Source organism: Corvus cornix, chromosome 4 (assembly GCF_000738735.6).
Source record: "Corvus cornix cornix isolate S_Up_H32 chromosome 4, ASM73873v5, whole genome shotgun sequence".
NCBI classification, from domain to species: domain Eukaryota; kingdom Metazoa; phylum Chordata; class Aves; order Passeriformes; family Corvidae; genus Corvus; species Corvus cornix.
This window is the reverse complement of record NC_046334.1, coordinates 31,124,784-31,139,416: the sequence shown is the minus strand read 5'-3', so window position 1 is coordinate 31,139,416 and position 14,633 is coordinate 31,124,784. Positions and strand designations below refer to the sequence as shown.

Here is a 14,633-nt window from a genome sequence, read left to right as displayed (position 1 = left end):
GGAACTGGCTCAGCTAAGGGCTCCTTGGGTTTCAGTGGAGTTACAGCTCATGCTTTAAAAGTTGGGACTGACTTCCCAGCTTGGACTTAAGGGAGCCAGACTTACTGAGCTGAAAATGGGAAGGAAGATACTCTTGGATGTTATCTCAGGCTTTTTTTTTTTTTATGAGAAGGGTGGGGAAGGCTCTAGCTGTCACAGCAGTATGAACTAAGAAAAAACACATTGAGCCAATGGTATTACATTGACATGCAGGTACTGGGAAGCCACTGAATGACTTCTTAGGAGAAGGAAGCGCAATTTCAGGAGAAGATGGGTTTTTTCATGTACTGCAACACTGATAGCTTAGAAAACGGTATTTTCTACCATTTTCATAATGCCTGAAATTTTTCAGAAGGTACTTTCAAAACAAATCTTAGTAACTAAAGTAATTAACTATGATTATTTGGTTAAAACACCCGTAATTCATTTATTTACCCATCTTTGTAATTATGCATTTCAGTTTTGGTATGAGTAAGGACAAGATGCAGAGATGACAGACAGGACCATCATGTTAGAGCCCAGCAAGAGAAGCATCTTCACAAGATCAGTTCAACTCAACTCTGGAACTGGTACCTGACAATTCCAAACCAAAGGTATGCAGTTTCTAAATGCCCCCTATCATAACACAATTGCAGCAAGTCACAACTGCGTTGGGCAGACTTTCCTAAATGATGTGGTGATTGAACTTTTAAAAATACCAGTCATTTGGAGAAGATATCAAGAGTCCTTACATTTGGTAAATGGATTAGTTAGAAATAATAAATACTTGGAAATTTGTAGATACTTACAGTTGCATCACAAAAATATCATGAAGTAGAACTGGATATTTCAGCTACTTTAACCTAGCCTTGGGCTTAGGAGAGTCCAATTCTGATCATTTGCAGGATAAGCTATCAAGTTCAGGGTAAGGAGACTTTAGCCAAGGTGTTACTCTGGATTTACACCTCTGCAGATAGAATCAGATGCTATCTTCTAGTCTATGCATCCTCTGAGAATAGAATTAATTTTGAATTCTTGTATCATCTGCTTGCTTGTGCACTTATTTGCTAACTGTCTGACTGAGTGAGATATTCTGGGTCAGTATGATTTAGGCATCCTTTATTACACAGTTTCCAATTCAGTACATTTTTTAATCAAGACTAAATTGAAGTCAGGTTCCAGGTACATATAAATATAATATATATTTAGTGAATACATTGCAAATTCCCTAGTCTAATTTTAAATGTAACTATAATAGAACAATAAATATGAAGGTTCCTTTATTTTATAGAGGAGTGTTAAAATATTGCCACATCTTAAAGGCAAGTTAAAACCTATTTTCATATTTTTAAAATCACATTAGCTAAAAGCTTGTTAAGGAATAAATAGTCCAGAGGATAATTGAGACTTAGCTGGCTTAAGCATTAATGAATCAAAATCAGATGCCAGATCATTAATTAATTCTACAAATTATAATGTTGCCATTACGGGCAAATACTGTGAGAACTAATACCAAGGAGAAAATTAAACTGCATACTTTCCTTTCTTACTACATATCTTTTGCCAAAAATAAAACTGCAGTAGGGTTTTTTTTGGTTATTACATATATTGTCTGTTTTTAAAAAACTTTTGAATGATTCTTATTTTTTTAAAACATTTCAATTTCTTTAGCATGCTATTTATAGAATCTGCCTATCATAGACTATAAGGATATTTCCATCAGTGCTGCAACCCACAGAAACTAAAATGTAGCAAAAGTGACAGAAAAGTCAATTCAACACTTCTGAGGCCTCACAAAACTTCATGCCCCTTCAAATCAGCCTCTTTGGTAAAAGACAATAATAGATGGGTCTTGCAATGTGGCCTGAAGTGCCACTATCTCAGGCTCTGCCAGACCAATGCAGAAAATTAATTAGATGAGAAGTGAGAGAGGCAAAAGAGAAGGTCAGCTGGACATTTCTAGCCACCACTTCTCATCCCACAAGAGGAAACTTCAATATATTTAAGTGGTGGTGGACTTTAAACACTCTTCTGCAGAGTGCAGAACCAAGCCGGGGAATGGGCTGTGATGGGACACCACTGAAACTTATGAAGAATAAAACACTCAGCAGTGATGAGGTGATACAATGTGAGATAATATAACGACATGATAGAACATCAGCCTAGTCAGAATAAAACTTTAGGGCCAGAATGACAGAGCACCATTATCTGAAAACTCACTGTATTGGAACTCTTTGTCTGGTGTGGTGTATGTTTTCCTCTTTTCCCATCATGTGGCAGACACCAAGATTATCTAGGATCTAGAACATTAAGGTGGTCTAAAACATACTCAAAGTGCTTTAATTAAGCCTGTAGAACCATCAAAAGCAAATGTACTGCAGTACTAGTGAAATAGTTTGCTGACTTAAGCATCACTAAGTAAGTGGGTAGGTGCAATCTCCTCTGAGATTAAATTGTCCTGAAGGATCCAGCATAGACTGTCAAGTCTGATGCCCATAAGAGAAATCCATGCCTGTAAGAAAAAGCGGTGGAAAAATGTCCCATTTTTTTTCTCTCCATATCAATTGCTATTTTCATTCAATTTTCTCCCTCTTTTTAATTGAAAAGAAGAAGTCTGGGTAGATTATTTCTAGGTAAAACAGTAAAATAACCTGAAATAAAAATATTCTTGCAGTTTCCCAAAATGAATCACAGCTCAGTTTCCAGTAGGAATCTGAGACTCATGAATCTTGTTACCAAGAGCTACATTTCAGCTGCAGAATAATAAGCTGGCACTTTTTTTCAGCCCTCAGTGTCTGTCCACCATTAATGAAAGCCAAATCTTTGCCAAATCAAATCTATCATCTTGATCAGAAGGTGCTAGAACCATGCCAACTGTCTTTTCTGATAGCTTCATATCTATGCTGAATAGATGAATTCTTGGTAATTTTTTACCCTTTGGATCCTTTGAACTACCTAAAGATGTTAACCTTTGCCATGCAATAAAAATTAAACTGTCAATAGGCAACACTTTGGATAATAATGTGTTCTAATATAACTACATTATCTATCCCTCTACTGAATTCATGGCCCTTTTCCATGTTTGGAGTCAACAGATAGTACTAAAGCTGATTTATTGTAACTTTTGGCCTTCTGGCAAAATTACAGTATCTAATAATAGACCAGTAATTACAATTTTCCCCCGAAGTTGCTGTCTTGAGCACAAGTCCAGAAGAAGCTGAGAGCAGCCAACAGTGGATGCCTATGAAACACGCATGAGAGTAGGACAAGCACGTAGAGATGCTCCCTCCGAGGACTTTTCCAAACTGCAGCTACTTGTGTCTCACTAACTTCTCAAGACATTTAATAGTACTTGAAGAATTTTTCTTGTGTGAATTTGTCCAGTCTTTCTTTTTGTTAAGATATACAGCCAATATGGGTCACTCTTCTAGTTTTAGTCTCTCCAGCTACCCTGCTAGATTGGTAGAAAGATGATGGGCTTTTTTTGTAATGAGTAATGACTCAGAGGTGGAAAGGACTCTTTTTACATGGTTGGATGGCCAAGTTCATGGTGCAATAGCTGCTATAATTCTGCTGGGATTTCATATTATCATTAATGATTTGCTAGGGCACTTGAAGCCTGCAATGCTATCCCTTAAAAGGATTTAAAATCTAAACACATTAAAAAAGCTCTGCATTTGCACTGCGTGGTTCCTATTTCTGACACTACAGCCCTAATTCTTTTGACACTCTGAAATCTGTCACTGTTAGAAATTATTAATGCCACCATCAACAAGGAAAACTACAAACCCAGGAACTTTTACAACTGTGGTGTGAAAGCACAGTATTCAGCTGCTGTAAAAACATCTTTGGCATAAAAGTGTCTTGTTCTTTAGCTTGTTTTCATATTTTTCCACTCATAAAAGTTAATTAATTACAGTAATTAATGGTAAGACCAAATTTATGCAGGCTAACAGAAACTTTGTTCCAGATGGACTCTACCAGGTAATGAGGGGCAGTTGATAGTGAGATTTTTCCTTTCCAAAGGGTGTCCAGTGGAAGATCACAGTTAGGGCAGTTTGGGGAGAAGGAAACAAAACCACCATTCATCCATACAATGAGATGTCTTGTGACAAATAGCTTACTCTAACTGGTGACGCCAAAATAGATGCATTTTTTTAATCCATTTGTTACTGTCTTACAGGCTTTCAGCCAATTTATCGAGATAATTTGTGTAGAATTGATTTTTGTATATACTTTTATTGGATAGGCAAGCACTCACTGATGCTTAATACACAATGGTCCTATCACACAGTGCTGTATAATCAACAGCCACCCAAAGATTGGATGGCCTGGAAAAAGCCTTAGATGGGGCACAATTTTTTCTAAAAAATATAATTATGCCAATATAATGTCCCAAACAGAATCACTAATTTCCCTGTGCATGTCCCTTTTTCATCTTGGATTGTGTTACTTTGGATGCTTTTATCACTGAATGAAAGCAAGTGTATGCCAATTGAATTAAGTTCCTATAGTTAAGATAACTGTAGTGATGCAAAAGGGAGAACTTTCTATGCAGTCGCATTGTCACCAAGCCCTGAGACTGTATCTGCTGTCTTTGATGGAGAGGCTGTGGTCTGTAATGCTGGTGAATTTGCCACAGCTCTGGCACTTTAGATGCTTCTGGTTTTAAACCTGGTGTCCCTGATCCACTCCCCACTGTGTCATTTTGCAGTTATGAGTTCATTGGCCCACACCTTCAATGAGCTAGCATGCACTCTTCCTGCTATACTGTCATTTACACTGAGTGTTGTCAAAGAAAGAGAAAGGCACCACAATATACTCAATGAGCTTTTTAGATTAACAGTTTGGGGAATAATATAAATTGTAGTAGAAGCAAGGTGGTTTGTTGGGTCTTTTTCTTGTTTGTTTATGAGGCTATCCTAGAAGATAGGACACAAAGAGGAAAATTCTGCCCTTAGGAAAGTTAATGGGAAACAATTCAGCAGTTGCAACAGGGATAGGATTTTTCTGACTGTATATTACTCCACTGCCATCCTTCCCCCTCTGCCTCCTCTCCAGCATGCACGTGTTAGACAAAGAACAGCGCCTCTCCTATTTCAGCTGTCATTTCAAAGGAAGAAGACTGACTTAATTCCCTATCACCAGGTCACTTAATTGCTTGGCGGTCATAAAGGATAACAATTTTTATTGTTCAGTTTAATTAGACAGCTTCTAGAATAAAATCATTTGAATTTTCTCATAGCACAATCTAGCTCTTGGAAAAAGGATAAAAGCTTATTTCAATGGGAAATCATGGCTTGAGTCACATCTGGAAAAAAACCCCAACACCTCAAGTCACTGAAATAAAACTTCTTTGTGTAGACAAATGCAAAACCTATTCTGATTTCTGTCAGAACTGAGAGTGATATTAAGTGTTTTTTAGCTGTGTTGGTTTTTGGAAAAGAGGTTAAGCTACTAGCTAGAGAGTGTAAAGAGGGCCTGGGAAAACTGAAAAATAGATTATCTCAGCTGACTGTGGCTAAGGATGAAAGCTGCCTTTAGGATCTAACATTTCTTTAGGGTGCTGCAGAACCTTACTGCTTCAACAGACACTGTAGCCACCACACAGCAAAAATATAAGTTCTGCCATTTAAAAAATCTTTTCCAGGGGTCAAAATATCTGACTTATTTACAGAAAAGGAGCTGATTGAGGGCTTGCCCATAGTGGTGCAGAAGGATGCCATCCTCAGCAGGGCTTACTCTTTTCTTAAGAGCACACTAAAATTGCCTGAAGTTCACCAGGAATTTTGTAGCACCTGTCTGGCAGAAAATCTGCTGGTCATCTGACTTTTCCAGTGGGTATGTGTGTGATGACTAAAAGAGACAAAGAAGTAGAGAGGAAAGGCACTGAAAGGGGATGCTTTTTTACTTCAGTAAATTTATAAAATCAGTAATTGCTGGGGGAAGCTCAAAGCCACATTCCCAGTCAAGAGATTCTACACTTTGCCAAAGTAGTTTGCCAAAGTACCAAACTTTTTTTCAAAAGTTCTTCTACAGCAATCAAAATGTATTAATTTTTTCACAGGTTGTGGAGCTGAAAGGGTGAAGTTTTCTACCTTGTTTAAGGCTAGCAGTTTGCCTAATGTATTCACTGAAGCATTATCAGAGTAACGCTTTTTAATTTTATTTTTTAAAATACCCTGCTAAACCAGCAAAAGCAACCTAGTCCAACTCAAGCACAGATCACATTTGTTCTGGTATAAAACATCTTCTGGAGGTTAATGCATGTTGTTTGAAAAGAAATTTAAGTTGTCCAGAGAAGGGCCACTGGAACGAGAGCATGAACTCCTGTCCAGGTGTTACGTTCTGTTTTAAATAATGTAACTATAGGCCAGTTTCCCAAGATACTAAACTGAAAAAGCCTGGTCAGCTAGGACATGGAGCCTTCCCCTTTCCTCTTCCTTCTCTTTTTTGCCTTCCTGATTCCTTTCAGGAACCCATGTAGATGTGCCTCCTTTGCAGCCAGGCATTGCTGGTGCAGTAACTGGAGTTAGCAAAATACACTGGCACTGAATCCATCTCTCTGCTCATTTCCCCTCAGATTTGTTACCTTCCAAATTGTTTGTCCACCCTATTACTTGATAAAGCACTCAGGATGTTGCTGCACTTGAAAATGACCTTGTTTACTGCAATCCTGCATATAAACTGCTAGTATATGTCTAGATCTTCTATGAGTTCATGCAGCTCAGTATAGACCCACTAAAGCTAAAGAAGCTGCTCCAATTCACCCCAACTCTAGGTCTGATCCATCTTTTCTCATTTGGTCCTCTAACCAGTCCCTTTTTTGTTCCAACTTCTTTTCTCATCTACATTTATCAATCTAGTATTTTGAAATTTTTTGTAGTCTGTTTTCATTTACTGTTAAAAATGCATCCCCAGTATCAGGCACATCATTTTCTAAGCCTCCATCATGCCAAGAGAGTTAGTAAAACATCAGTTTTTCACTTCAGTTCCCAACCCATATGTTTTCAAGTAGCACTGGGGAAACATTTTTTAAAGGACAGACTCCAGAGATGTCTTCTAATATCATCAGCAATGATAATCAAAAGCGGCTTCTGCAGAAGCCTGTGGGATTATCAGTCTCTCAAAAGGAAATTCAGCAGCTTTTCTTGCAGTAACATTTATTCTCCACCCTTGCACCTCAGGCTATCCTTCACCTCAAGGTGGTGACACCCTGGACAACTCCATTTCCATATGCACTTCCTATTTAAATGTCAGGAGGGACCCTTAATCCAGGGTAAAAAGCCCTCCTGGATTTCTATGGGAAACACTGCTCAAATGCTAATAACAGTTTATCATAGTTCCTAGGTGATACAATTATGCCTCATTTACAGTTGCAAAACACCTCTGAGGAAGTAGGGCTTTTTTACTTCTCTAATTTAGACATAATTTCAGCTAGTCATGACATCAGTGTTAGGACTAAGGCTTTCCCACAAAGGAACACACTGCTAATTTCAAGCTTTCTTGGCTAATTCCGTTCGGACCCAGAGGTGATACAGCCTGTTTCTGTCCTGTGATTGGCAGCACACTGGATCTTTATGAATATCCAGATAATGATCATCATTTCTGCAAGCCTTCCTGCTAGTGACCTCTTGGACAAGGAGAATAACATAGAGCACAAAGGGGCAGTGAGCGCCCTGTTAGTAAGTTCAACCAAGAATTTATTTATCTGCAGCAATCTTATTATTTTGTACTCTGCCATTTCTCGCTATTTCTGTTCTTCTCCCTCCAAGTGTTCTATTTCCTTTTCTTTTTCCTCCTCTTGAGTTCCTCAGATGATGCCTTCAGGACTTGCTGTGCCCCTGTCCCTCCCCACAGGATGGAAGCATTTTGGTACCACCTGTGCCATACTTGACTGTGGAGCCCAGCAGAGCCCCACAGACACTTGGAAGAGGATTACGGGTCCTTTCCCACAAACCTAGAGATGGTCATCACCTGCCTTGGCTTGTGACTACCTCTTCACAGGTAATCCCTGAGAGCAGTTTATTGACAATGCAAACATTCAACTCCATTGAATTTCTGTAGGGGCGAGAAAATAAGCCCTTGCTTGGCCACAAGAGCAGCAATGTGGTGAAAAGCAACAGCAGCCATCCTCTGCAACACCTCCCAGCCAGGCTTGCTCTCCTCAAGCATTCGGAAAAGGGCTTCGCAGTAGTCCCCAGCCCCTGCAAAGAGTGTGGGGGATGCAGGGGGCCAGGGCCTGTGCCAGGGTAAGGGGTGCAGCAGCAGGATAGGCAGGCAGAAGGGATCTGACCGCAGCCCAAGCTGTGACAGGAGAAATTGCAATGTAAATTCTGCACCCTGGCAATAAATTTCACAGTAGCCTAATTTTTGTAGGAATGGCGCCTTGGGCAGAGCCTGTGTGGGCCAGAAAGGAACGGGCTTAAAATTTTCTAGAACTCCCTAATCCTCTTTATCAGTCGCTTCTCCCTAAACTGCTGCTGCTGCTCCCTGAGAGATTTAAAGCCACAGTGGCTTCTTCAAGGCCTCTTCTTGATTATTATGTTTGTTCTCATCTCGTCAAGACAGAGAAACATTAGCATGTGGTTTACACTGCGGGACCAATCACAGATACCGGCACTCAATATTCGAAATTCAAGCAGTAGCTACTTGCAACAAACTGGTCAGGACCAATCTGGAGATAAAAAGGAGGGTTCTGCATTTTTAGAAGGTGGTAGAGATCCATTGTCGAGGTCTGTCAGTCTTACCACCACATGCAATGACACTCACAAAGTATTAATACATGTGCCTGTGCTAGGTTTAATTCCTTTCTTTTGTTTAAAGTTTTTTTTCCCCTTGCAACCATCTGCTTTTCCTCTCATGTTTCAAGTCTTTATATCTATCTGTCAAGCAGGCAGTGGATTCAGGACAGGTTTTCATGCCAAGGCATTCCTTTACCTAATGAAAACAAGTGAATAAAACATAAGAGAAGTAGCTTTAAATTAAAAATAGAGAGAAAAAAACCCTTAAGAAAACCAATATCTGAAGGAAAAAATTTTTTCCTAGGAAAATGCCTATCGAATAGATGAATTTCTATTTATTTCTTGTAATTTAAGTAGGCACCTATAATTATACCCTATTTAAATAAGGATAAGGACCATGTCTGGCAGAAGAGAAATATATGCATATGTGAAGAGTCAAGACAATGCAGATAAACTTCTGATGGCATGACATATTCATGCAGAGTAGTTTCTTTTCAAAACTAAAATTTCCTCCCAAAGGCCCCCAGTTTGTATTATTAATGACATTTTTCTTACCCTGCATTACCATTTCCATTGGAGGGGGAAAAAAGACAAAAACTTTTCTCAAGTTTGAAAGGAAAACGCAGTGTCTGAGCCACAAACATCAAATGCTTTTGCACAAGCCTTTGAATGGATTTCATCCACATGGTTTTGTAAATGAATAGAGTGAGCACCCACTCCTGGCCTGAGACCCTGTGCTGAGGGACTCAGAGATGAGGTACAGCCAAACCTGGAGGGAAAAAAACCATGGAAAAATCCCTTTCCAATACTACACTACAACAGCAGCCGCACACAGCAGGGCCCCTTCCAGAACACCAGTCCCATTTCACAGTAGCTTTGGTGAAGTGAGTACATTTGGACCCTGATTTAAGTTGCAGGTAACACTGACGGCTCGGAGCTAATTTAAGTCTACACCAAAGTGTTGCGAGGAGCGGGGCCATTAGAGTAGTGTCAATCTGTTCCTTCAGGTTTCTGCTGGCTGCATGGAGCCTTGGATGCCATATCCTAAATGTCTGCCACCAACTAGCTGTCCCTCTTCTCTGTTTAATGTGAATATCCTGTAATTGGAGTGTCAAACTTCTCGCTGCCACCACTGAGGAGGTGGATACGGAGGAGGAACCAGAAGAAATCCGTCTTTGCCATAATGAATGCATGCAGTTCAGACCAGATTGGGCTGTTCAGATGTTTTATTCCTCCTTTTCATCTCTTTTGTGGAGGCTCAAGCAGTACCAGAACACAGAGAACTCCTTTTAGGGCTTCAAACCCATCAAAGATCTGCTGGGTCCACTGTGCGGGAGACAGACAGGGAAGCTTTTTTTGATGCATCTTTCTAATCTCTGTGCTGCTGGTGCTTTTTGCATATCTTGTTGGCTGTTGGTGTGGGGGCACGTGGCAGAGGTTCCCCCCTGGAAGTGGGGGCTGGGGAGTCAGTCCAGGCTGCTCTGCTGCTTTGGTGAGGCAAGCACCTGCCTCGGAAGGGGTGACAAATAGCTGGTTTTACTGCAGTCTCTGGTGCCTAATTGTACAAGGTGGCACAAACGTAGATGCAGTGCCCACACTGAGGCACAGAAAGCACAAGCAGGTGTTTACTGTGATGCTGTTAACTCATTTACACAGCTGTTTCTAGGGGCCTGGGCAGTAGCTCTCAGTGGCTGTACTCCGTATGGCCTCTAGCATTTTCTGGCTGTTTCACGGATGTAGAGAAGATCTATGGCACCCAAAGGCCCTGGACATTTTTGCCCTCAAGCTGCTGCTAGCAACAGTTAGGGTCCTTAGAGGAGCAACAAGGGGGGTCCATAGTGCAGAAGAAGCCCTTGTTGCAGCTGTCTGTGTTAGCTGTCTGGAGAGGAGTGCGAGGTCTGTTAGCTCAGAGCGCTGAAGGAACACATCCATCCCACTGCTGCTACCCTGCGATTGCCTTGGTGAGGCACTGATGTGATACTGCCCTGGCCTGTCTTGGTATCATTGTGTGTGCCCACCTGCTCTGTTTGTTTCGTCTGTTTGCTGTCCAGGTGGATGGAAATCAAAGCTTTTGTGGTCGCCTTACTCCATTCACCTCCATCTGAAAAGATACCTGTAGCTACAGCTGTCTGTGCCTTTGCAAGCCACCCGCACCATGATGGACACCATCTACTCACTGACAAGCAACAGGAGATTTTAATATTGTTCTGTTGTCTTACTTAAAGATCTGAAAGTGAATAAACCACACATGTGTCCCGCTGCTAAAGCTATCAGTCAGATGTAAAAAGATTGGACACTTGCAGAGATGTGGAGAAATCTGCATCTGTTTTCTAGGATACCACTTTCTTTTTCTTAAATGCAAGATTTATAATTTTTTTCTGGTAGTATATAGTACTGCTGAAGTCAAAATTAATACTTGGAATGACCATCGTCATGTTGACTGTTTTCCTGCCGTTTTTCTGATCAGGCCTTTAAAAATTAGCGAATATCCTCTCACCACTGATTATATGAAATTTCCTACAGCTATTTAAACAAATCAGACTTCTACAAATAAGAAGCAAACTCAAGAACAGACCATAGTTACCTTGGAGAGATATTCCAGACCTAGCTGAAAAAATACAGGAGTCATTTGTAGTCAGAAATACGAGTTAAGATTAGAACATTTGATTTTTTTTTTAATACATAACTAAATAAGCTTTCCCGCAGGCTCGAACAAATCATCACTAAATCCACATTTCAATAGAGAACAGGAAAACTGGACTGGATAACTCTTATGCAGGCTGGGATATTTTACATCTCCTATTCATCTATTCACTCTTTCACAGTGTTGCCCAGAAATCTTAGAATTCATGCATTGGGGTCCAAAAATAGCTTAGGAAAGAGTACTAGATGAAAAAAAGAAAGTACTTCCCTGGAAAGCAAGATTTAAAAAATATATTCCATAAAAATTATTCTCTGTAAATGCTACAGAACATATTAAGTTCGTGGTGTCTAGGTCAAAAATAAACCATTGGAAGAGTGCTTTTATCTGCCACTTGGAGCAGGACTAGATGTCTTTTTGCATTTAGCCAGTATGCGTAAATTATTTTGTGTATTGCTTAATTGTTGAAGGTTTGTACAAAATAATTTTGCAGTTTGAGATTCTATCCTGTGGTAAGAAATTCCTTAAGTAAAGACCTAAGTGAAGATGTCTTTCTGATTTCTGCAGGATTCTGAACTGAAATAGGTAGCACTGGCATTCCTGACCACAGCAAGCCTCAGAAAATAGCCATCAATAGCCTTGGCCTTGTACAGCTGACCCTGTTTGAACTGTGATTACTTCTCCAGAATTCACCCAGATTGTATTGGCAACCAGCATGAAGTATGAGCCCAGTCTGTCCTAAAGACTAATAACTTAGCCATGAAAATTGGCTTCACGTGCTGTGTTAATCGAGTCTCTCTTGAAGTTAGAATGAGCAGTAATTTCCACAGGGAGTCAGAAAATTAATACAGCCCTGAAATGCACACCAAATTGCCTTTGCACTTAGTTGCCTGCCTACATGCTAGTTACAAGATGGTAGCAGTACCAAAAGTTTTGTTTTGACTTGTCTTCTTCATCTATGGGGAATAATGATGCTACATAGGTGATGAAAGGCACCTTAGTCCTTTCATGAAATGACAAAGGACTGAAAGCACTGTGGTGCTCAACCTATGCTTCGAGCCATGCTGTGTCTCCACACATGCTAGATCAGGAGCATCCAAACTCTGCCCTTGACACAGGAGGAGTGTTCGTGGGATTAAATCGCAATGCCAGTGGGCAGGGTTTGCACCAAAAGCCTTCTCCAGAGATGGTAAAAGCCACAATAAATAAGTCAGGGAACCTGCATAATAACACTGAGAATTTATTTCTGTATTTATTAGCAGTGTTCCGTTTACTGAAGTCCAACCACTGTTTAGCCCTCCCTCACCAGCTCTGTCTCTTTCTCCCTTCTCACCCCTCTGCATTTGGTTGTTCAGACTCCTATGGATGACCACAGAGGAAATGGAGAGTGCATGCAGGATGTGCTGGGTGAATGGTGAACCCCAAGCAAACACACTGTTTATTCAGAAATAGTTCAGGCTGTTTTCAGGACCAAGAGAATACTGATTTCTGATTGTGCTTACCTCTTAAAGGGGAGCACACAAATCTCTGTGGTAACTTTCCATTTCAATGGCTACTGAAAGAAATCTGTTTTGGGAATTGCCTTTGCTTACTTGTGTAAAAATCCTTTTGTGCCATTAAGATGCTTTGCAAAGAAAAACAAGATCTAGGGGCTTGTCAAGGTACAGTTTTCACCACCCAGTAGTTAGTCTCATTAAAATGGACCTCGTCTCCTCACTGCTCCTGCACATACTGTCAGTTTATCACAGATCATCTGACATCTCCAAAATGGAAAGCATGACGTAAAGCTGGAAAAGGAGCTCAAGACTGAAAAAAGTCAAAATGAAAATTGCAGACTTTGGAGTAATGGGTAGCCAGAGAAGATGGCTGTATCCAAACCTGTCAAGTATTCAAGGTACCTATATGCCAGCCAGAGGGAACAATAAGTGTTCAGGGCTGTGTACCACTCGCTGCCCCTGGCCAGCTCTGCAAGGAGCAGTGCACAGTCCCAGAGCCATGCATACCAGAATAACCTTCTTAGGAAAACCCTGCCAAAAAAAATCCTTGCAGGAATAGCTATCTGTCTTCCCCCCACCTCAGCTCAAAGAGCATGGACACAGCCATGAGAGGCTGCAGCTGGCAGAGGCTGCCTGCCCAGTGTCCTGTCCAGACCCCTTGCCCACACAGAGCAGGCCAGCTCAGGTCTCTCACGCAGTTCTCAAGGGCAGCGGTCCTGAGTGTTGGTTTACTCTTGAGTTTTGGGCTGGGAGCTCGGAAACAGCAGAACTGCCTGTGTGAAAAAGGACAAAACAGCCACCTGAGACCTTCTCTGGGTCAATGAGGGGTGCAAATCCTGCGTTCTGTTTGACAAAAGGCAACAACCAGAAAACTACCAGGAGACAGAGGGGACACTGAGAAAGCCCTGGATGCAGAGTGCTGTGGCTACAGGAGACACAGGGGTGGGGTTGGGGCGAAGTACCTTGCCTTCCAGGGAAATGTCCCTCACATTGGCTGGGAGATGACACCTGCTAGCAAAGAGCAGCTGCTGACTTTCCTCTCAAAGCTGGATTGCCTCAACTGGGTTTCCACAGTGCTCAAGTGGGCTCAGCAAAGGGAATCCTTGATGGCCACATGCTGCAGGGAGCTCCTGGCTTTCAAGGTGGCCTTGCTCGAGTGGACACTCCCTCCCCTCCCCATTATGGAAATGCCTTCAGAGAGAGCTTGCTGTGGGAGATGTAATTTCTCCTGTTGGTTTCCACGTGACAGCAGTAAATTCTTTTAATGCTCCTTAAGCTGAATTTTCCACGGTCAGTTTTCCTAGGAGACTATTTTTGCATGCATTTCCTCGTCGCCTGGACAAGACCAAGACAGATTTGAAGCCAGACCGTTGCAATAACTCAGCTCCACATAACAAGCCGGGTTCAGTACGGGTGGGGAAAACAAACAGTCTGGGGATTGACAGGAAGAGAGATTTAAATGCTGGAGTAGAGCATTGTACTCTGTCTGGGGCTTCAGTGGGTTTTCAGCATAGCAGAGGGAGAGGCTGTGACACAAAGCAGTTCCTTTCTATAGGTATGTGTATACTTATATATGAGTGTATGTTGAATATTTAGATTACCCCCCCTTATTCAATGTGTAAAATGCACAGGTGTATGACTGGAACCCAAGACTTTACCTCTGACAGTCCCTCTGCTCCCCCAGATACCTTTGTCCCAGGCAGTGCCCCTGGAAAAACAAACAAAAAAGCAGAC

The 14,633-nt window shown here is 41.3% G+C and overlaps 1 long non-coding RNA gene across 1 annotated transcript in view; it reads left to right on the top strand.

Moving 5' to 3' along the window:
- The window catches only part of LOC104697098, a 103,867-nt gene extending 103,241 nt beyond the window's left edge, over window positions 1-626 (top strand). Inside the window, exon 4 of the long non-coding RNA XR_002048235.2 lies at window positions 500-626. This is a non-coding gene — a long non-coding RNA (uncharacterized LOC104697098). The remainder of the gene's footprint in view (window positions 1-499) is intronic.
- Window positions 627-14,633: the final 14,007 nt, after the last annotated feature.